The 23,351-nt window shown below is 38.8% G+C and overlaps 1 protein-coding gene across 4 annotated transcripts in view; it reads left to right on the forward strand.

Moving 5' to 3' along the window:
• The first annotated feature begins 1,361 nt into the window (after positions 1-1,361).
• The window catches only part of peak1 (pseudopodium-enriched atypical kinase 1), a 126,135-nt gene continuing 104,145 nt past the window's right edge, over positions 1,362-23,351 (forward strand). For 2 of the 4 annotated variants that reach the window (XM_038285201.1, XM_038285205.1), the window contains exon 1: positions 1,372-1,580. The gene's annotated coding sequence lies outside the window, so the exon portion shown is untranslated. Of the gene's footprint in view, positions 1,581-1,755; positions 1,879-23,351 lie in introns of those variants that run through there. The other 2 variants (XM_038285202.1, XM_038285203.1) reach the window with 2 other exon arrangements.

Genomic DNA, 23,351 nt, shown 5'->3' on the forward strand with positions numbered 1-23,351 from the left:
TGAAGACCCTATCATATGGTAACCCATATATATGGCACCCTGGGTGAAGGTCCTATCTTATGGTAACCCATATATATGGCGCCCTGGGTGAAGGTCCTATCTTATGGTAACCCATATATATGGCGCCCTGGGTGAAGGTCCTATCTTATGGTAACCCATATATATGGCGCCCTGGGTGAAGGTCCTATCTTATGGTAACGTGTCTGTGTGGTATGAAGCCTATAAATGCCGCTGCTGTTAAAAGTGCAGCTTAATCAAAAGTAAAGCACATCTTCGTAAGGTTGTGAACGTGTTCGTCTTCCCACTTTACAGTCGCCTCAGGACGGCGCGTGCCCGCCTTCCCTGGCCAGCCCAATCTCTCCGTCGCGCGCGCTCCCGCATAAACTCGTTGAGTGAAAAAAAAAACTGCAGCGGAGATTCTGGAAAACATAAGCGGTGCAAAAGTAAAAGAAGTAAAACGGTTAAAAACAACAAGAAACGGAGAAAGATCTGACAGTTTATCTGTACTAATTAAATTCGAGGAAGAGCAATTACCAAGCAAAGTATTCATCGGTTACATCAGTTACAATGTCAAAATCTACAATCCACCACCATTGAGATGTTTCAAATGTCAAAAATTCGGACACATTGCAGCAGTTTGTAAAGGGAAACAGAGGTGTGGAAGGTGTGCAGGAGAACATGAATATGGTAAATGTGGAAAAGAAGCTAAAATAAAATGCTGTAATTGTGGTGGAGAACATACTGCTGCTTATCGCGGCTGTGAAGCAAGCAAAAGGTCTGAAGAAATAAAAAAAATGAAATTTGAGCTTGGAATAACTTATGCTGAAGCTGCAAAAAGGATCCCATCTCAGTCAGAAAAACCCAAACCTACAGTTCAACACACGGCAAATTTCAAACCTCTAGAGAAATCTCCAAAAATTGATGAAGACTCACTAATTGTTAAAAAGACAAATTTTGTTCTTTTCATGGTGGAAGTGATTAATTGTACTGCTCAGACGACAAAAAAAACAGAAAAAATCAAAATAATAGTGAAGGCTGCAGAAAAATATCTGGATGTTAAAGATATGAACTGGGAGATGGTTGGAAGCATGATGGAAAGACCAATGGGACCATCAGAAACTGGCAGAGGTACGATGACCTAGAGTAAATTAAATTATACGGGCAAATGTAATTTAGTATAATTTAGTATTATGTGGGTTTAAGTTACACAGGTTATTTTATTGTATTTTTTTTTTTTTTTTTTTTTTTTTTTTTTTTTTTGGGGGGGGTGAATCGTTTCCTGTTTCCTTGCTTTACTCCATATCAGTTGGTGGCGGTAATGCACATTTCACAAGTTTGCCAACCGCCATAAAATCTCATAAGAAGAAGAAAACTGCAGCGGCTGTTGGAGGAGCCACGCAGAGCAGAGCAGCGGTGTCCGAAAGGCTCTAACAGCAGGTCAGCAACTCAGTCTCTGCTCTTTTTCTCTGTTACTTTTCGAGTCAGTCCAGTTTAAGCCAAAAAAAAAAAGGCCCTTCTGGAGCTGGAGTTATTATTTCCCAGAAGTGGGAGCGGTGTCGACGAGGAGACGCTCTGCGGGGGTAAGGAAACGTTAGCCCGGGGTTTCTGTTTTCTTTCTCGTCGCAAAGTGTCTCAGCCACAAAGTGTCGCCAGTGTTCCCAAGTTCTACTTTATACAGCTGAGGGGGTCTTTGGGAGATTTTATTTAACCGTTAGCTGCTGCTGTCAGAGTGTTTCTTTTTTTGTTGTTTTCCCTCCTTCATGGATGTCAGGACTGAAGTTTTTACCATCCCATTTCAAACTGGTACCGCTACAACGTTAGCTGCTGCTGTCATAAGTTTGTAGAGACATACCGAGAGGTTCGGTTCGGGTACAGCAGGTAAGCTAGCACCGAACTCCAACTGGTGGGTGTTTACTAACAGGGCTGAGCGAGGCTGGGGTTAGTTTAGCCCCAGCAGGGGTCTTTAATGGGGAGTGGTACCTGGTTAGATGGGAGAGAGGTTAGCTGCAAAATGCTGCTGATAAACTGGATGATCATTTTCAAGCTTTTATTGTTGTCATTCTGATTTTAGAATAGATAATGCAATAGAACATTCATTTATTGTCCCACAATGGGGAAAATCTGGTGTTTACAGCATCTAAAAATATAATAGAAAACATTGTCACACAAATGTGGACCTTAGAAGAGTGTATGAGAGTAGCAGAATAGTGAAGAGTTAAAAGGTAAACAAATAAAAATGCAATACTGTACTGTAAATAGTTTTAATGTGCACCTGGAGAATAAATAAGCAATATATAGCTGTGGACATTTTTACAGTAATGGATATTTGAAAATGGCAGCAATGTCTGAGATGACAGCGAAATGACAGCAGCGTGTTATTTAACTAAGGTAGAAACTGCAAAAATCAGCGTAAATGTAAAAACTTACTGAGGTTGTTGGGAATAGTGGTGGTTATAGAGCAGGGGTGTCAAACTGGTTCCAGAAAGGGCCGTGTGGCTGCAGGTTTTCTTTCCAACCAAGCAATAGCACACCAGACTCCATTCATCTCATCAAGTGAGTCTAATCTTAACATGATGACTTGATGAGATGAGGGAGTTTGGTGTGCTATTGCTTGGTTGGAAAGAAAACCTGCAGCCACACGGCCCTTTCTGGAACCAGTTTGACACCCCTGTTATAGAGTCTTAACAGCTGCTGGGAGGAAGGATCTGTGATAACGCTCCCTGGTTCATTTAGGGTGCAGCAGTCCGTCACTGTAAGGCATTATCGTTAGATTTATTTTTTTATGTGTTGCGAAATGCTCCTATTTTTCATTTTTTTTTTTTTTTTGTTTGTTTCATCTTGCCAAGCCCCTTTGGGTTACCTTCAGAGGGTTTGTAAATTAGCTGACCTGGAGTAGTTATTAGTGATCAGTAAAATATGATAGTGTCTCCCACTCAGGAACATTGTGACCAAGTGTTTATTATTGATTTATCTGAGCTAGGGCTGCAATTAAGGATTATTTAGCAAATCGATTAATCCGTCGGTTATTTCTCAGATTAATCGATTAATAATCAGATAGCCAAAGGTTTCTTACAGATTTTTAATATATATTTTTTTTTTTGCAAAATCATACCAGGTCAAACTAAAACTTTTCCATTTTAGGAGTTCTGGATAGAGCATGTTTATGGACTAAAAAGTTTTTTTTTTTTTTTATCTTAAATGCTAAATGTTTACTTTTTTTTTTCAATTTTAAAATAATTACTGCTCTAAGTGGGTTGCTCTGTCAGCTAAAGGCATATTTTACAGTCTCTATACTCGAGTTAATGATTAATCGAGTACTAAATTAGTTGATGATTGTTTCAATAATTGATTAATCGCGATTAATCCGATTAATTGTTTCAGCCATAGTTCTTACCTTAGTTTTGAAGTCACACTGATTTAATAGAAGCAGGAGCAATAATGTTGCATATACACCAATTTGGCTTTTATTCAAATTTTGTTTCTGGCTTATACTGATTATCTTTGTCTGACCTGCTGACAAAGTTTTAATAATTAAATTTTTTACTCAATGTACTATCTGCGATATCAGCATAAATCATGCATATTTTATAGCTCTGTTGAATAAAATGTTAGAAAAGGCTTGATCAATGGATATCATTCAAACAGGAAATAACTGTCAACAAAAACAGGTAGGAATTAAAGCTCACCCATTTGTTATTAACCAATGGGTTATGTAATCTTTCAAGAAAACTTTATTATTCTTAGAGCTGAAATTTGGGTCCAGTTTTCTTAATTTTAGGCGGTGTGACTGTCTGATACCTAAGATGCCTTAAAGGTCTGAAAAGCAGCTGCTGTTAATGCTGTAAACTTTTTATTTATATAGGAGACTACCTCATTTTTAGATCCAATCAAGTTTATATCGTGTTGCGGGTATTTCTGTTCAAATGTTTTTTTTGTTGTTAAATCATTTTCAGATTTTTTTTTTCTTTTTTTTGGTGGTCGGCCAGAAATCTGCAATTGCTGATTTTAATAGTTACCATTGGAGCTGAATGTATGTTTCCACATATCTAATGCCGATACTTTTGCTGAAAACTGCTTATGTTATTACCAGTTTCCTTTCTTCCTGTTTATGTTACAAACTCTTCAGCTTCAACATCTCAGCAGCTAAAGACGAACATCAGAGGAAGCAGGTCAAAACAATTAGACTCCAGCAAATGGCCCAAATCTATTATTGATGGGCAATTATGCAATTGTCAGACACTTAACTTAATGTTGCAGTTTTCTGAGATTGTCATATCATGATCTGATAAGTTATTGATGGTAAAATAAAAACCTAAATGACCAGCCAGGGCACTGAGCTCTCAGCAGCCCTGTTCACCCCTCCTAGAAGCAGAGTTAACTTATCTAGTGGTCAGTAGCTGCCGTCCTCATAGTGGCAGAAGGACTTTTCAGACTGTTTATTTATTTATTTTTTCTTGCCATAGCTTTTTTTATAAAATAGCTCCATAGTTTTCCTATAAACTAAAATTTCCAATGAAAATCACAAAAATGAAGTGTTTATTGTTTGCTTATACAGTGTGAAATAGTTTTATTTGAGGTAATAAAAAAATCTTTTTATATGGATCAGTCAATCGCTGATAAAGAGAGAATTGATTGATTTCAGTTTCTGGATGGTTTGTTTGCATAACTTTACTAAATGGCACAACAACCAAGTCATTTAATTATTTAATGTTTGATTAGATAAAGAGAGGCAAGCTGTCCTTTTCTCTTATAACTGTAAAGTAGAAGCTTGCCTGTTAAGTGCTTTGCTTAAAGCAAAATGTTCATTGGTTTTTGGCATCACAAGTTCAGGTCACTTGAAGGTTTAAGTGGATCTTTGCCCCGAGCATGGGCTCCAGCAGAGCGCCCTCTGTGCTCCTGATAAATGAGCTCTTCTCTTCTTCATTCCACTGGGATTCCAGTTTTCTGTTCTTGTTTTTACTCACTTTCACAATGACAGATAGAGCCGCTTCTGGCGTTCTGTCAGCACTCCCTCAGAGAGAGGTCCCAGTGGGTTTGCGTCCTGGTGACGGTCCACCGGATGCTCGTCCAGAGAGCGGAGTCGAACAGATGTTTGTGGGATGGTTTCCTACATCTCTGAGTCGGGGACATACCTTTCATTCTTGTGGTGAGCAACAGGAAGGTTGTGTTTTGTGCTGATCTGGATATTGTAAACAGAGAAGTTATGTTTTTTTTTAGGTGCTCTGTTTTTGACCGTTAAACACAAAGTCTGACAGGAGTAAACCCTCAATACTCAACTTTGGGTAGTGTTGGCTAGTGGTTAAAGCAGTGCGCTTGTGCTCTGGGAAGGTTGCAAGTACTCTGTTCATCCCCACAAACTGCACTCTGGGTCCCTGAGCAAAAGCCTTAACCCCACACCGCTCCCCGGGCGCCACACAATGGCAGCCCAGTGCTCCCCGATGGAATGGGTTAAATGCAGAGAATGAATTTCCCCAGTGTGGAAAAATAAAGGAATTTACATTACATTAAATTTACTAAGACCTTTTGTAGCAGGTTTTTTTTTTTTTTTTTTACAGTTTTAAGCAAAAAAAATAAAAAAATTTAACACATCTAAAACATGAAAAGTTAAAACAATCTACCATGAGTCCAACTGGAATTAAGTGCTTATACATGTTTGGTTTTGGTTAATTTTGGTTCATGGTTTCATTTTTAGTTCAGACCAAACAAACCAGCTTGAATCAGTTTGTTAGAAATAAAGTTTCTGTTAGATGAAAGAGGCTTTGCTAAAACGTACAAAACATTCTCATCTGTTCAGCAATTACTGCATCATGAGCTAACGAGCTGCATAGCGAGAACAAACTGCATTATTTATCAACACAAAACGGACATGAAAGCAGGGAATTCTCTCTCATCGCTATTATTTACCTTCTTAAATAATTTCTCAAGGTCTGTCTGAATTTCCTATTGTAACTAAGCTGTTTTTTTTTTTGTTTATTGTGGAAACATTTTTTGAAATGTTTTATGAAAAAAACTGAAGTAAATTTTTCTTGAAACGATTTTGTTTTTTATTTTTAGAATTATGCAGGTAAGAATTGGCCATTGGTTTTTGCCATTTCAAATAAGGAATAAATATACTTTATTATTATTTTTTGATAATTTTTTGCAGAGAATTAATGTAGTTTTCAATTTGGTTTGTTATTTTCTTAATTTCAGTATAATTAAAAAAGGTTCACTCCTTTGTACAAATTGACGTCCTGCGCTTCATGACATCTGTCTGAAGCAGGAGCCTGAAGTGGTTTTAATGTCAGACATTTCAGCAGAAGTAGCCTGTTCTTGTGTTTTAACTTTGAATGTTAGTTCAGTTATGACCCGTTTCCACATGACTCGACCGGAGCAAGAGATTTGACAAAAGCGTTTTCTTTCAAAATAAATGTGTTTCTCTCTAAACATACAGAAGTGTTGGATCAGTTTCATATTTTGTGTTTAAAAGAGGTTTTTGTTTCATGTCTGTAGATTTAATCAGTTGTCTCTTTTCAAAAATACTTCAATAAGATCAAGTTTGAAATCGTTATTTTTCGACACATTATCTGCTTACGTTAAGTTAGCGGTAGCAATTTGTCGTCTTCAGCTGATTTTTTTCTGCTTTTATTCTTTTTTTTAAAGAATAAAAAGTCTGAAACGCAGCTGATATTAGATTTCTGAGCCTGAGAGCACGAGTCTGATTTCTCTCTGAGCTGCTTCCCAAACATGTTCTCCTTAAGATGAGAAACATTTCAATCCGACATCCATATTATCTCACCCTGAACGCAAACTGAACAGCTCGGGTGCAGTAATTAAAATAAAAATCAATTGGTTTCCTTTTGTTTTTGACACCTCTATAGTTCAGCACTGCAGTACGACAAACCACATCAGTGTAGTTTAGTTTTTTTGTATTTGTATTAGAAAAATACCACATAATTTTTTTTTTTTTTTTATGGATCCCAAAGGAATGTATTTTAAAAGAAAGGTCTTTAATAAAGTCTCAGTAATTCCTTAAGGGGAAGGAAGAACCTTTATTTATATAAGTAACAATTAGGCTGTATTTATTTAAATGTATAAATTTAAAGCTTACCTTGTGGGTAAAATCCGATTTAAATCATAAATACTTCAGGGAATTAAAATAATCTTTTTATTTGTTTCTGTTAGAGGAGAAAGCAATACAATAAAAACTCATTAACAAAAGAACACTACACCCTTTGTAAAGTAGATTGGCAAATTTTTCTTCAGATAAAATATTTTCGGTGTTTAAAGCCATGAACTCTTCCAAAAAAAAGCTCAACTTTAATTTGAAGGAGAAGTTCAAACAATATTTGATTAATAAGAGGATTTTAAAAGCTTAGCAATGACCTACAAAGAACTAAATTTTACCTTTAGGGTCTCATAAAAAGGAGGATGCGCAGGGAACTGTTCAAGGTAGCAAATATGAGATGAGATTTGGGATGTTGAATAACTCCCACAGAAGAAGACGGATGTTTAGTCATTAAGCATTATTTATTTATGTTTTTTCCAGCTTTTATTGTCATTACAGTGTCACAAGTACAGAGCTTGGGAGCAGTAGGCTGCCATTGTGCGGCACCCAGGGAGCAGTGTGGGGTTAAGTGTCTTGTTCAGGAACCCAGAGTGGCAGTCTGTGTGAGTGGGACTCAAACTCAGAACCTCTGGATTGCAATCGCAATGCCCTAACCACTAGGCTGCCACTCCATTAGTTAAAGGGATCCAGGTTGTTGCAGCTGGGCTAGTTTTTCTATTTCAAATTTCATATTTTCAAAGTTAGATTGTAGAGTTAAATTTAAGGCAGGGGAAAAAACAAAAACGTTTGGGAGAATCTTTCAAGGTCTGATAAAGCATTATAAAAGAGCAGTTTTGAATTTGAATATTCACTGCAGGGTGGTTAAATCTGAACATTACTCACTTGTTACAATTGAGCACAAGCAGTTGTACATTTTCATAATGTGCTGCTGCCTATTGACATCACCAGAAGATTTCAAGTCTGCATTCTAAGGCCAGAGGCGGACATGAACATGTTTCTGTTTCTTTGCACGAAACAAAAACATTGGAGGTGTTTCTGAAGGTCATAGCCTGATACAGTGCAGTTTGGGCTGGAAGCCTGGTTGCAATCAAGGCAGAGCTGTGTTTTGGAATATTGCTGTTGATTTAAATTGTGTTGGAAGGTTTTTGTCGTGTATTAAGCCAAATAGTTTTTAAGCAGTCCAGCTGCATGTATTAAATTGTTATGTCCTTTCAGTGGTCTAGAGGACCTCAAGCTCCACACCTCAAAGTCCTGCAGACTCATTTAAAGTGTTATTCCCTGCAGACATGGATGTTTTAGTTAACAGAGGAGATTATTAGATGTAGATACATGGCCCAGCATGACCTGCTGGTTCATGTTGATCAGATAAACACAATACTTTCAAACTAGGAGCACATTCATGTCACATTTTAAACCTGTCTGCTGAATTAGGGTGAAAGTTCATCTGCTGCTGATAAGTCAGAGAGCCAATTAGGGATGGAGGTGTGAGATGAACGGCCGCTGGTGCTGCATCTTAATACTGAGCTGATGTGCCTCTGATCCGTCTGTGCAGAAGCTGTGAGTATCTTTCTACCACCCAAAGCTGGAACTGTTTGATTTAAAGAGCTTTGTATCTTCATCTATGAGGCTGTAGGTTTGAATCAGCAACAAACACATCAGTTCTTAGTCGGAACATAATTTCCCTTAATCTAGGTCTTAATTAATGCTGTTGATCAATCTCTAGATATCTTCTCTTGCCATTTATTCCCTTTGAACAATAGCTGTAGTTGACCTTTCAAAGGAATGTTGACTGTGTAAACAGTGATTATTTGGGAGCCTAACGGCTCTGGTGCTTCTGATAAGCTGTTAACTAGAACCTGACCTTGGAAATGTCACAGTATGAACTTGTGGCTAACATATTTAGCTTTGGTGGATTAGAAATATAGAACAATCATTGAATTAATAAAAAAATAGTCCTGGTATAGAAAGATAATCCCATTTGGCCTATTTCTTTTATTTGAACCATAAAAATTATTTATTATTCAACCTTGAGATCAAGCAAGTTTTTTTTCTTTCATAAATTCCCAAAATTTTATAATAGTTTATTAAGATTACACCATGACAAATCCATATCAAATCCATCCTCCCCCCCACCCTGGACCCCTTTCAATTCGCATACAGACCCCGGCGCTCCTCAGAGGACGCCATCAACTCAGCTTTGCACCCAGCCATCACTCACCTGGAGAAAAAAGACTCTTATGTGAGAATGCTGTTCATCGACTTCAGCTCAGCATTCAATACAATTATACCCCAACAGCTGATCTGCAAACTGGACAAACTAGGCCTCAGCACCTCCCTCTGTAATTGGCTGCTGGACTTCCTGTGCCAGAGACCGCAAGTTGTGCGCATCGGTAACAACACCTCGGACACTATCACGCTGAGCACAGGAGCTCCACAAGGGTGCGTGCTAAGCCCTCTGCTCTTCACCCTACTCACACACGACTGCAAAACAACCCACAGCACTAACCACCTGGTGAAGTTTGCAGACGACACAACCCTGGTGGGACTCATCTCCAACGGTGACGAGACACACTACAGGACAGAGGTGGACCACCTAGCCAAGTGGTGCAGTGACAACAACCTCCTACTGAATGTCAGCAAGACAAAGGAGATTGTTGTCAACTTCCAGAAAGGTCCCCGCCGACTCCTGCCACTGACCATCGATGGCGCTGCTGTGGAGAGGGTGAGCAGCACTAAATTCCTAGGAGTGCACATCAGCGACGACCTCTCCTGGACCACCAACACTGCATCACTGGTCAAGAAAGCCCAACAACGCCTCTACTTCCTGCGGAAGCTGAATCAGGCCAGTGCCCCACCAGCCATCATGACCTCCTTCTACAGAGGAGCCATTGAAAGCATCATCACCAGCTGTATCACTGTATGGGGCGGGAGCTGCACTGACTACAACAGGAAAGCCCTGCAACGTATAGTGAACACAGCTGGGAGGATCATCAAGGCACCTCTCCCCTCCCTGCAAGACATCTACTCCAGCCGCCTCTCCCGCAAAACCCTCACAATTTTGAAGGATGACACCCACCCAGCACACAACCTGATCCGTCTCCTGCCCTCCGGAAAGAGGTACAGAAGCCTACGGTCCAGAACCACCCAGCTGGCGAACACCTTCATCCACCAGGCCATCAGAATGCTGAACTCCCTCCACCCCCTCCCCACACGGTCTGCTCCAGCCACCAGGCAGACAGGAAGCTAAGTCTGCCCCTCTCTCTCTCTCTCTGTCTCTCTCTCTCTCACACACACCCACACACACATACACTGTACCAGAGACTGCACCTTACCTGCACTACCTCAGCCTGGAACATTGCTGCTGAACTATTGCTGCTGTTTTTATTGCTTTTTATTGTAATGTTTATACTTCATACTTATATTTATCTTACCACTCTTACCTGTCATGTCCCGCACTTTATGTCAGTTTTTAAATGTAAGTCTTGTATATTCTTGTATATTTGTATATTGCAGAGAGTAAACGTAATTTCATTTCCCTTGTATGTCTTGTACATATGTAGAAAATGACAATAAAAGCTGACTTGACTTGACTTGACTTGACTTGATTTGTGAATTATTAAAACATACAGGAGCAGCATGATGTGGTAAATGTGATGTATATGGAAGATAGGAGATTATTACTGGATTCTGAAGCTTGCTTTCATGCAGCAGTAATGTTTTTTTTTTATATATTGCATATATGTATAGTACCCAGAGTATTAGTCCAGCGTTTTCCATTTATTAAATGAACTGGTGATGCTTTTATTGCTCTATTAACCATAAAGTTAGTCTGTGACTGGTTTGCTTTTTTGGCAAAGAACCTGAAGGATCATCAGCAGTTTGCTGACAGTAAACATAGAGAGGCACCAATCTGATGGTCTCCTGGATCATGGAAGTTGTTTTTGCCTTCACAAACTTGAAAATAGAATTTCATCTGGGCAGTGAATGTTTCATAAGGTCTACCAGCTTGTAATAACAGCAGGAAGCATTTTTTTTTCTAAAAAAAACAAAAGGAGAAACAGCACAGAGATGTGAGGATAAAACTATTGTCTTTCCACTTGTCCAAGTATGTCTCCAGTAACTCAAACCGAAATGTAACGCTTGTTAAAGGCTAATGAAAAGGAACTGACTATATAGATGTAGAAAGATGTTACCAGAAGAGGGTTAGTTGAGGAGCCCGAGGTGTGAATAATCACAGAGACAAAAATAAGGTTTAACTAGTTTTGTATTAAAGTGGCCAAGACACACACAAAAAAAAAAAAACAACAAACACACAAACATTAATAACAAAACAGTTTTTGATTAATTGTCCCCAAGGTTCAGTTAGGTTAGATTATTAGTCCATACGCTATGGTAATCCAGGGTTGAGAAGAGAATAGTTTTTATCCTTATAGGAAAGAAGAGTCTGTATCCTACCGCACAGGTAGAGGTCTTAGCTCGCCATCTTCAGTTGAATTAGAAAAAGAAAAAGTTGTTGTGAACCAGATTGTAGTGAGGGTGATGTCCTTTTTCTGGCATAAAAAAAAACCTGACCTAGAATGGTCAAAAAAACAACAAATGAGCAGTTGTTCTTAACCAATGAGATCTGCATGTTTAAAATATGTGTGCATTAAATTTTGGAACACATTTATACATGCAGATAGTTTTCCATATTTACGCATTTTACCAATATAGATACAAATATATATATATATATATATATATATATATATATATATATATATATATAGCTATAACAAATAACTATATAAATAAATAAATAAATCGTTTAACAGATTATCACAAAAGTTTTAGATACTCAAAAACACATTGTAATCAAGTGCACTTTTTTCCCATAAATCATGAATATTCAATGTATAAAAAAAAAACTCTTTTCCAATTAAATTACTTGAGCAGAGAAAAATACTCAAGCAGATCTTAAGTTGCGCAACAAATTCCACAAGTACGTAGCTACATTCAATTATTTACTTAATTTTCAATGAGGTAAGAGGAAGGAAGAAAAAAAAAAAACTAAACCTCATTGCTTTTCTAATGATCCAGTCAAAAGCTGGAAAAAAAAAAAGTGCAAAATGAAACAAAAGTGCAAACAAAAGGGGCGCTTCTGTTAAACTAAAATGTAAAGCACAATTCGGCTTGAATGTAAATTAAAAATAATTTATATTAAACAAGCAGAAGCGACATTTTACACACTACAAACGTAGTTCAAAATTCATAATAACGCTGGGACTCAGCGCGGCAAGGAATTAAGTGGAGGCAGCGGTACAAACAAAAGACGCAAATCGCGGAATATAAACTTAAATCTAGCCGCTGCAAACAAAATAAATGACCCGAATCGGAGTTAACAACTCACCGTTGAAGGGATGACAAGTTGATCTCCGTCTGTGTAGTGGTATTAATGAAAGACAACATGAGCGGTTTGGCCCAAGTTGTGAGAGAGAAGCGAGTCTGTAAAAAGTTACGCTTGGTGAGTAATCACACGATGTTAGTAAACATTAGGAGATTGGTTTTGTAGCGTTAAAACACTCACCCAAAAGACAGCTTATAATATTAGATCTTTAGGAAGATCCAGTAACTTTTTTTGAAATGAGACGCCAACAGAGCATGCGACAGCCACAGGTGGGGAATGGAGGAGGGAGTGGCACTCTGACTCTGCAGGTAAATAGAGTTGGGGTGATGTCGCACAGGGCGTGGCCCGTCAAATTAAAAGGACTTAGGAGCTGAGGGCTACAGAAACAAAGAGACAGAGGGAGGCTTTAAGTAGATAATTGGAAGGCCAAACATTACAGTAAGGTGCCTGATACTGGCTTCTACTATAAATGATTGACTGCTCATGACAAAAAGGTATGAAAAGGTTGTTTTTAATTTTGTTCTAAGATATAGTTTATAAAGAACAAACTAAATCTAATGAAGTTAGGATTTACAGGTCAGAGATTTACAATAAAGGTAAATTAGAAACAAACTGCCCCCAAAGCTCTGAAAGCTGCCTCTAAACACGTAGACTTAGTTTAGATAAGAACAATTAAACTCTTATATATTCTGTGGTGTTTCGTCTCTGTTTAATTGGCCAAAGGATCCAGCCTTGGGTCTTTGATGAAGATGCTGACTACATTACTTCCATCAGCCTGGATGAAGCGAGGCTAAAACTTAAATCATGTTTTTATTTATTTATTTTTTATGCACCTCCTGATTGATATGACCTCTTTAACTAGCCCTGCAACTAACAATAATTTTGCTAATGATTAATCAATAGCTAATGGCAACATTTCCTTAAGAAGATTTTTTTTTTTTTTTACAGAATTTGGATGAGAGGGGACTAAATCTTTTCCACATTAGGAGTTTTGGACAGAGCAGATTTTTTGTTTATTTTATTTTTTATCTCAAATGCAGATGTTTATTTTTTTAATTTTGATAGTGTCTATACCCCATTTAAAGATCAATCAATTACTAAATTAGTTGATGACAATTTCAAAACTCGATTTATAGCAATAAATCTAATTAATTGTTCCAGCCCAGTTTTTTTTTTCCTGCATTCCACTCCTCCTCTGTCTTTGTCTTTCCCTCCCAGTCCTATGGTCTGTCTACATGTCTCCTACAGTACATTTCTAGAATAAGCGGTTCAGTTTTACCTCATAGATTCACGCTGCTGTGCCTTGTGGTTTATTGATTACGATCTGGTTTTTAATGATGTTAGCCACTTGGGATATACACTCTCTGCCATTATTTGTTTTCCTGTAGGGATCATAAAGCAAACCCTGAACTCCAGCCAGTAGTGATGTAATTCTGTTTTATTGTTGACGTTTTCCAGACCTCTCACCTGTTTCCCAGCTTGTAAAAGTCTCTATTATGCCTCATTAATGTCGACTTAGTTGTTGATTGATGTGACTTGTGTTAGTGAAGATCAGCTTTTGCTTTCAGTGTGTATAGAAAAAACTATGGGACATTTAGATATTAGGAATAAATGTGAGGATTTTCTGTGATTTCTAGGCACCATCCAATAGGAAAGCAATAGGGTCAGAATGTTGTTCCACTGTGAGATCTGTACATTTTAAATGAGACGCTTGTGTCACGGTCATGTCGTCAAAAAACGTAATAGATTGTTCCAAAAATCTCTTGTTGGTTGATGAAAATGATAGGAGAGGGATCTGGCTTTACGGCATAGGGGAAATGAAAGGAATTTTGCCATCCTAGTTGGTCCCAGAGCTGCACGGTTTATTTCTAAGGGCTGCAGAGGATGTAAGCTCCAAAAAAAGAGTTAACAGTGTTTCGAGAGATTCAAATCTGCAGATAAATCTGGTTTGCAATTTCACTGGCAACACAGTGCCTGCAGGCAAAGTGGTACCGTTCTGTATTGCTTGTGATTCAATCTGGGAGCTGATGGACACAAGCAGTGAGAGTCCTAGGTTATTTCAGAAATCAATTCAGATGTTATTCTCAAAGGTTATGCAACTGGGAAGATGGATGTAGCTTTTCTCTTCTTTAGAAAAAAAAAAAGTTTGGAAAATCTGATAAGATAACTTTCACTGGTTGAGGCAAGTCTGAGGTGTTTTTATGGAGCATTACAGTTTAAATAAATGAGTGCACTGTCTGTAAAACAGAATCTATGCCATGAAATACATCAGGGGAGCTGGTTACTGAATTATTGTTTAAACATTATTTGCAATGTTAATCTTTTTTTTTGAAGAAAAACATCTGGACAGATGTTTATCATTTACTTTTCAGTAGTTTGGGTCTGAATCCTTAAAACCAGGTATTTACAGAATCCACCCTCAGCAGTCTGTTGTAACATCTATTAATAACAAGTCTACGCTTCTTTAAATCTGAGGGCTGCACCATGAAGCAGGATGACTGGGTTAGCGAGACAACTTCAGCTTTAACCCTGACTTTCCGGTACCACAAAGCTGGGTTCATTCTTAGTTAAGTAGTTACCATGGTAACATACTCTGATCAGGTAACCTGCTTGGAGGCAGGCTAACTTTCAGGATTGATCTGAATCCTAGAAACACTCCACACAGCAGGCAAACTGGAAATAATTATGTACCCTTTTAGTAATGAATTCGAAAAGAAAAACAACCTAAATAAAACTGTCACAATAAAATAACCTGAAAACCAAAAAGCAATTAAAACTAAATACTTTTTGGAAATTAAATAGTTTTTAACTTATAATTTTTTTTCCTTTGCTTCCTTTTTGACATACCATCCTTTTAATATTCTATATTTGTTTTCTCCTGTATAATGTCCTCATACACTGTAGGCATTCATTTTTTTTTTGTATAATTGACATATGAAGCCGATTAAAAAAATAAAACTCAGAGCACAAATTATGAGAAGATCCTTTGAATCATGATGACGGTTGCTTATATGAGACACAGGTTTGAATCATTCCAGGATCTGGCATATTTATGCTGTAGGTATTATGCATCCAGCAGCTTCATGTACACCGTCTAGGATGCTGAGCACCTCGGGGAAAAATACAGACTGATGAATGAATTCAGCTCAGAAATCAGGACGTTTAAACTCAGACTGGTCACTTCTTGTCTTAATAAGATGCAATGGTTGCATCAGCTTCCAGCTTTATTGTAGCCCAATATTATTGAATGGAAAAGTCCAACTAACCAGATGAAATTATGTTTTTGTGTTTTATTTTTATCTGCTCCAAAGTCCTCTTCCCTCCCAAGGGGAATGCGATTAACATGCAGTACTGTGTTAAATGGTACTGATTTTTAACAAACGCAGTCAGCAATCCTTCTCCACACCCTTTCCAGTATCGTTGTTTCCTCCACTGTGTTTAATTTTTTTTTCCATTGAAACTTTTTTCCTCTTCGTATTTCTGTAAAATGAGTTTTCGTTCCTTACAAGAAAAATATGCCGCTCTCCCTTCTGTCCTAAATGTCATTGGGCTGCTACCCTGAACTCACCCCTTTATACATTGGAGTTCACAGATTCATGAAATTCAAAAAGCTGGATTGAGTTAGCGAGTTGATAACCGGCTTTATGTTACCGCTGATCCTGATTGCCGTTGTTGTGGGTTGGTTAAATTCGATTGGTTATTAGTAGTTATTCTGGTTAAGCTCGCTTTGTGGAACCAGCCTCTTGGTAATATCCCATGTTGGCACTGTTCCTGTTAATTCTGCACAGACAAAACCTAAAAAAAGGTATTGTCTTGTTTCACGAACAATGTTTTTTGCTTCTAACCTTGTAACATTTGGAGACTAATGATATGGCTGCTCTCCTCCAAGCTTTGGAACACCGGCCTCTAACTGAGTGCAGTTGGTCAAGGAAGTTAAATAAACCTGTGCAGGTTGTCTTTTACTGTGAACGGATCAAGAAGATAAAGGCACCGCATATTTATGAAATTAGAGTATTTGAAAACGGAGCTGTTAAATGTTTCGTGTTATTATCTTGTCTTATTATGAAGCAGACCTCATATGAGATTAGAAAAAATCCTTCGCAAGGAATAAAAGTCGCCTTATATGCATCAGAGCCAAATCAGAACAATATGACAGCTTTAAATGTTTTCAAGTTCCTGACTTTGTCTTTTATATATTTTTTCCTTTTACTCAAACTGTCAAACAATTTGTAATATTTTTACCTCAGTATGGAAAGACTGTTCTACTGGCAGACTAAGAGAATTGATTTTATGTTAGAAAGTTGGGAGTGATTAAAAGTCTTGGAGTATTTTCTAATGCCAAATCTAGGCTGTCCTGCTGAGTTATGTTTAGGGCTTTTTCAGCCAAAATCTACCAAATTCTCCAACTCATTCAGTGTCTTAAAATAAGTTTTTTTTAATGCTTGACTGAAATCTCTCTGACACTGATGAAGATACTGTCTCGTACTGCCGTCTCATATTAAGGGTCTCCAAAATATTGTGTTGTTCAAACGAACTGATCGGGATTTCCCTGGTCCATGTTGACACTTTTATATATATTATAAATCAGATATAAAGGAATTACAAGTTTATCTTCAGTAAATCATTTTTTCCTGACAACAAAAAGTTTAGGGATATTTATTTTAAGTCTATTAACTATATATACATTTTAAAGGTTTATTTGAATTGCTCCCATGAACCTAGAGGGAAATTTGCTTTATTTATTTTTTTTAGGGATTGGTACAGATTGAAAATGTTTCTACAGCTATTATACTGGTATTGTTTTACACAAAACAGAACATGGATGTTTGGAAAATTCTTGTAACCAGCTCATCATTATACAAGTTTCCATTCAAGAGGTTTTACTTTCATTCTTTTGCAACTGCTTCCGAAGAACTTGGTTTGGACTACCCAACTCCGAATGCATTCGGGCTGAACTTCCCACCCGACCGACTCATTTGTCACCCTTTGATTCAAGGGGTTGAGGTCATCACACAACGTTCGTGTGGTAAACGCCTCGTAGCGCCCGCCACCTCAACACTTGTAAATAAACATCCACTGCCTGACCTCCTCTGACACAGCAAATCCATTTTCCAGAAATAAATCACGTGGATGCCGCTCATATTAAATTTGCACACTCACCCCGTTTTCCACAGAGCCAGCTGAGTGAGAGCACATCTCCAGTTACCCAACGCAGGGTCCATCCTTTCACTCTGTCACACTACGCGAACGCACACCTCAGCCACACCGGGATCTCGTTAGCAACAGCAGAGTACGTCCTGGCTCTGTCACCCCCATCCCTCCCCCTCCCTCACCTCCTTTGGTTTTGTTGGTACATTTTTGACTTATGTGCTGTAATCATGGTGGTATGAAAACAGGAGTGGTACATACTGAAACTGCATCAGTGTTTCATGCTAGTAGGGGTGTGTTTGGGGGGGGGATCATGGCTAAATGTTTGCAAGGGGAGTGTGACGTATCTGTCTGAGAATGTTGAGAAAGAGAGCATAACTGATTGAAAAAATGCATATCCTTATTTGGATGAGAAGATCTGGTTTAATGGTTGTCGCTGTGAGCTGGCTGTTTCTGATGTGGGGTTGATTGTGATAGCCTGTGGCTGCCCTGCCCAGATACTGGCGTCCAGCCATGAGGTTTGGGCCCTTAAAAGAAAGAAGAAGGAGGAGCCTGGGGGTCTGATTCACAGAATTGGTGAGTGACAGCAACAGGGGTTGCGCACCAACACCCAACTGGCTAAAAGCTGGTAAACAAGCTCTGTTATGCAGCTCATGTTCTTTGTGAGTTCACAACTGGGCTCTTCGGAAGATTAAAGTGAAAAAGGGATGTTCACTTATGGATTCCCGAGTTTGTTTCTCCAGCTTTAACATTTGATCTGATGAGGAGGTGCAGTTTAAATACAGAATGAAGTCATGCACATATGTATTAGGGCATGCTGATTTCTGCCTTTTGCTGGCTTATATCTCTGGTTTTAGGTGGTGCACCTGCATTTACTCTTTCAGCGGAAGCTTATGTAGACCTCACAAAAAAAAAACTTCCCTTTTGTGGAATACAAGCATAAAAAAGACCACCTTTGATAAAATAATCAACAGATTGTTTGTTGTAAATGTTCTAGTCCAACTTTTCTTGGGCCCTTAATCAAAAGGAGGTATTGGAACTCCCTACCTAACCACTACCTCTGTCAGAGAATCCACAGCTGATCATTTTTGTCTGCAATAATCCTTAGAAAGAAAATCTGAATCTCAAAATCAGAATCGCCAGATTAGACGGGTGGAGATCACAGAAAACCGGAGTCAGTATCACCCAGAAAATATGATCACTGCTTCTTTCAGCTTTTCACAGCGTTCATATTCCCTCTCTGTTAAATAAAAAAGTCCTCTCTGTGCAAACAGCACTGTAGCTGCCAATAATAACTCAGCAAGATGAGCAGCACATGCTAATTTACTGTTTTTGCACAAGCCAGAATTTGGCTCTGCAGAGGCGTGCTGGAAAAGAGGTCACACGTTGTAATGAGAGCAGAGAGGGCTTCAACTAAGCAGGTCTGTCATGTTTTTGTTCTTTTAAATATAGGGCCAACATAAGCAACACTGAAATAATTAGACCATACAGTATGAAAAATAAAAACAAAATAAGAAAAAATAAATCAGGCAGGGGATTCATATCAACATAAATGAAAAATGTTACCTGTAGCTCTTTGCAAATGTTGAACAGCTTCTTCATATTTTGGTTTTTATATGATAGAAAACCACCTTGCCATAGACCGGCGACCTGTCCAGGATGGACCCCGCCACTCGGCCATAGACAGCTGGAGATGGGCACCAGCACCCCTTGTGACACCAACTGAGATTTAGTGTGACAGAAAATTGATGAATGATAGAAAAACTGACATGTTGTATTTGTGAAGAGGAAGGGAAATAATGCATACAGAAAAAAATTGCTGTGCAGTTTGAATCTGTCCCTTTTTTCTCTGATTTTTCTCTACTACATGTCCAGTGCAAACAACAGCCCCCAGAAATCACCTAAACGAGTACATAGAGTCAGTTTGTGTGTAATGTGTTGTCAGCATTAGTGAACTACAGCACTATGAAGGTCAAATGAGACTCGTGGCGGTCCTTCAGGCTTCGATGCAAAGAACTGCATGGTGGAAAACTAACACACCATGTCCAAGGTTAAACATGGTGGTAGCAACATTAGATTGGGTGGAAGATTTTCTCTAACAGCAGCTGAGAAGCCCCATCATTTTTAACAGACATACAACTAGAGCTACCATATCATTATTTAGATCAGGGTAGGTAATGTCCGTCCCTGACGATCACGGTCGTGCAGCTTTTCCATCCAACCGTGCATCAACACACCTGAAACAAGACTGAATAATGACCACGGGATGTCAATGGCCATTAACCGTTTATTTGTTCAGGTGTTTGATCAGGGACTAGGGTTGGGAATTGATAAGATTTTCACGATTCTGATTCCCCTATCGATTCTCTCATCAATTCTTGGAAACCTGGGACATTCTATTTCTGCCTGCCTCGGAGAAAACATAAGGCAGTGAACGGGAGCTGCCAGCCTCTGAGCCAGCCAGGCTACCCGTCTCGTCACAGTCTTCCAAATCTAATGGAGAAGGCATCTGTTTAATGAAAAAGCATTACTGTACAATTTCGGGAAATAAACTCATCTCCCCTGATTTAAATAAATGAGCGTCACCTTTCTCTTGCTCCCTGAACTGCCGAGCAACTTCGTAGCATGTTTCGTTACAACCATTGCAATAGCTAGAATCATGTAAGAATTCCAGTATTTCCAGCTACCAGTAGTTCTAATTAAGCATGCTAGCAATGAAGGGCTGGAATAACAAGTAAGGCACATTCCCTTAATTACCCAAAGAGAGGTAGGACATTGGTTTATTTCCAGAAATTGCATATGATTTACTAGGAACCACATTAAGCACAGCCAGTGATATAAAACTAGCTACTTACCACCAGAGCTGGCTTCCATGCTGGTCGTAACTTTAGCTTCTGTCCGGAAGGCATCAAAAACACGGCATTCGTTAAAATGTATGCCATTTTGTGTGTGCAGGTGTTTCTGCATGTTGGATTTATTTCCTCCCGCGGATGTAATTGCCACTTTGCAATGATTGCAAAGCGCCTTGTTGCCTTCTTTCACCTCCTTAAAATGAAGCCAAACTTTCGATCGCTTTGATCGCTTTTGTTGTGCTTTTCTAGACTTATGCCTGGTCACGTTGTACTTGCTTACTGAATGCCGTGTGCGTAACTCGAGTAAAAAACGTGACCTAAGTCGTGCTGCCCCCCGAGCTCTAGGCTCTGGTGCTGCCTGGAACCGATAACAGAATCGTTAAGCAAGCTGCCAAATGGTGCCATGGAGTTGGAACACATGGAACCAGTTCTGAACAGGAACCGGTTTTCAATAACTGCAGGACAGTGTTGCTTTAGGCCTAATGTTGCTCTTTCCTGGTTTGTTAGAATGATCCAGTCCAAGTCCAGTTTTGGTAAGACAAAAAATATTCATCCATTCTGGCAGAACCTGAGCTACTCAGACAAAAACTTTAAAAAAAGATTCGGTCTTTTGATGTGCAGAGTTGGTACACACCTACTTCAGAGGCCTTTCTCTATAATTATAGTGAAATGGGGCTCATCAGAGTATTGACTCTTGGAGGGAGATGAATGGAAATGCAATAGATGGACTATGGGTTTGGGAAAATCATTTCTGTTTTTTTTTTGTTTTTTTTTAAGCCATCTATCCTTTTCCTTTGCTTTCTTTGTCATGGTGTATGGCTGGACAAAAAGTGAAGATCTTACATGATAGCCGCCAAACTTAAGTGTTTCTCTGCTAGGCAAGCTACTTTAAACTGGGTGCTGCAAAGGAATGCTCAGCATAAACAAAGAGACGTCTGGTTGGTTTTTATCCGTCACCCTCTCTATGTTTGGTTGAATAAACTCTTGCAGTTCTGGGTTACTTTTATGCGGACTGGAGTTTCTGAAGCTTAGTGAGTCTGCAGACCAGCAATTAGTGCTGATCATAAACAACCAGCATCCCACTGAGAGCTGTCATGGGTGGCTGCCCTCACAACGACAATTTGGAGTTTCCCCTTTGTCCACAAATGCGTTGCATGTAAAGCCAGCTGCCCAACCTGAGATTTAAATTGTAGGCCTACTGAGAGGACTGAAAGAAAGTTGGAAAGTGTGTGGCAAAATCTCAGGGAAGTAAAAGGAACCCCATGTTGTATAAGCGTGGCTATAAAAGGGTTTAACTCGGACGTTTGCATCCAGGAGGCGTCACACTCCTCAACCTGAATCATTTTTAAATATAGAGGCTGATGCCATCTGAACGTGAGCAATGCCTTATCTCTTTGATCAGATGTGAAACGTTTTCCGATCCGCCTTCAGCTGCGTTGTGATGACCTCATGGTTAATGCATTACTCAACCTAACTCCCCTTCATTTGAAGTTTTATGTTCATACCTTCACGGTGATTGTAGCTGTTCAATCACATGCCAAACTCTACCTTGTTTACAAAATTTCTGACTTGTGACATCATCTGTGGATAAATAGTCACTGGCTTATGTTTGGATTGGCTAGGAATGGAGGTAGTATGGGCCGTCTTTCCCAAATGTTGCCCCAAATTTAAAACCTTGAGCTAGGTTTGAACTCTAGATGTCTTTTTGAGTTTGAATCATGAGTTTTTAGCCTCATGTGATTATCATGCTGATGTTTATTGTGCAGGGAACAAAATCTAGCTTGAAATCTCTGTGAGTCAGCTGGCTGCTCCTTCTGTGGCTTTCTATCCCATTTGCAAGGGATGCAATTTAAGATGCAAGCCTCAGTGGGACAAGCAGATCAGCATTTAAACTGGAAAGTAAAATATTTTAGGAAACTGGTTAATGTTCTTGTAATAATCTAATTGAAAACGGAAAATGTCTTTCTTTTTTCATTTGGTGGTTCCCAATATTTTCATGGGGAAGAATAAAAGATTCCTGCAATCTTTTGAAGTAATTGGAACTTGATTATATATTTGTTTTGGTTTGGATAAGAATGTTAAAAAAAATAAAGTGCAGGAAAAAAGCATGACTTGTATTTTCTGGTTTTATTCTGGTCCTATTAACTAAACGTCTGTCCTAAGCATTAGAATAGCACACAGCGTGTCTTGTAAATGACTATTTCTTGGATTGTGGCTCCTGTCTAGTAAGGAGTGAATACCTGATACTTGCTGTTTCAATCCAAATCCTTTAATATCATATACGGTTTCAGGGTTAGTTTGATACAAAGTCTTTTATCCAGGTTCGGTTGAGCTCTGCCTGTTTTCTTCCTAGGAGGATCTCAGCAGTTCTTTAAGTTAAAGATCAAACAACTGTCACACATGCACAACGTGTAAATTATTATGGTCCAACTACATTCCGTTGCCATGTCGGTTCAGTCCTGATAATTTCTAAAGGGAGGTATACCATATCATTGTAATAGCAGACTGTGTATCTGAAAGTCCTGCAGCTAAAGGAGAGGTTAGAGGAGATGCTGGTGCTGTTAGGGTGCAATAAAACACTGGCATCACGGCCATTTGTATTCATCTCTGTATTTATGCTGATTGCCTTGCTAAATTCACAAAAAAACACCTGGAAATGTTCGGCCGCCTGTGTCTTTAAAAAAAACAACAAAAAACAAACTGTGGTGCTATGGTAATTAGAGCTGGAGGAAGGAAGTGGCCATGTCTAAAACTAAGAGTAAATGAAAGCCCAGGGGAGACTTGGCCAGGATCTGTGTTTTAACTTCATACTCAGGGGCACTTTAGACCTATTACTTCACTTTAACCTAAAAGCATTTTAACTTTGTTGTCTCCATTGGTATCAAATTATGTGGGAAGTGTCTGGCCTAAGCTTCAG

The sequence above is a fragment of the Cyprinodon tularosa genome, unplaced genomic scaffold, assembly GCF_016077235.1.
Source record: "Cyprinodon tularosa strain WSP-4 unplaced genomic scaffold, ASM1607723v1 ctg208, whole genome shotgun sequence".
Lineage (NCBI taxonomy): Eukaryota > Metazoa > Chordata > Actinopteri > Cyprinodontiformes > Cyprinodontidae > Cyprinodon > Cyprinodon tularosa.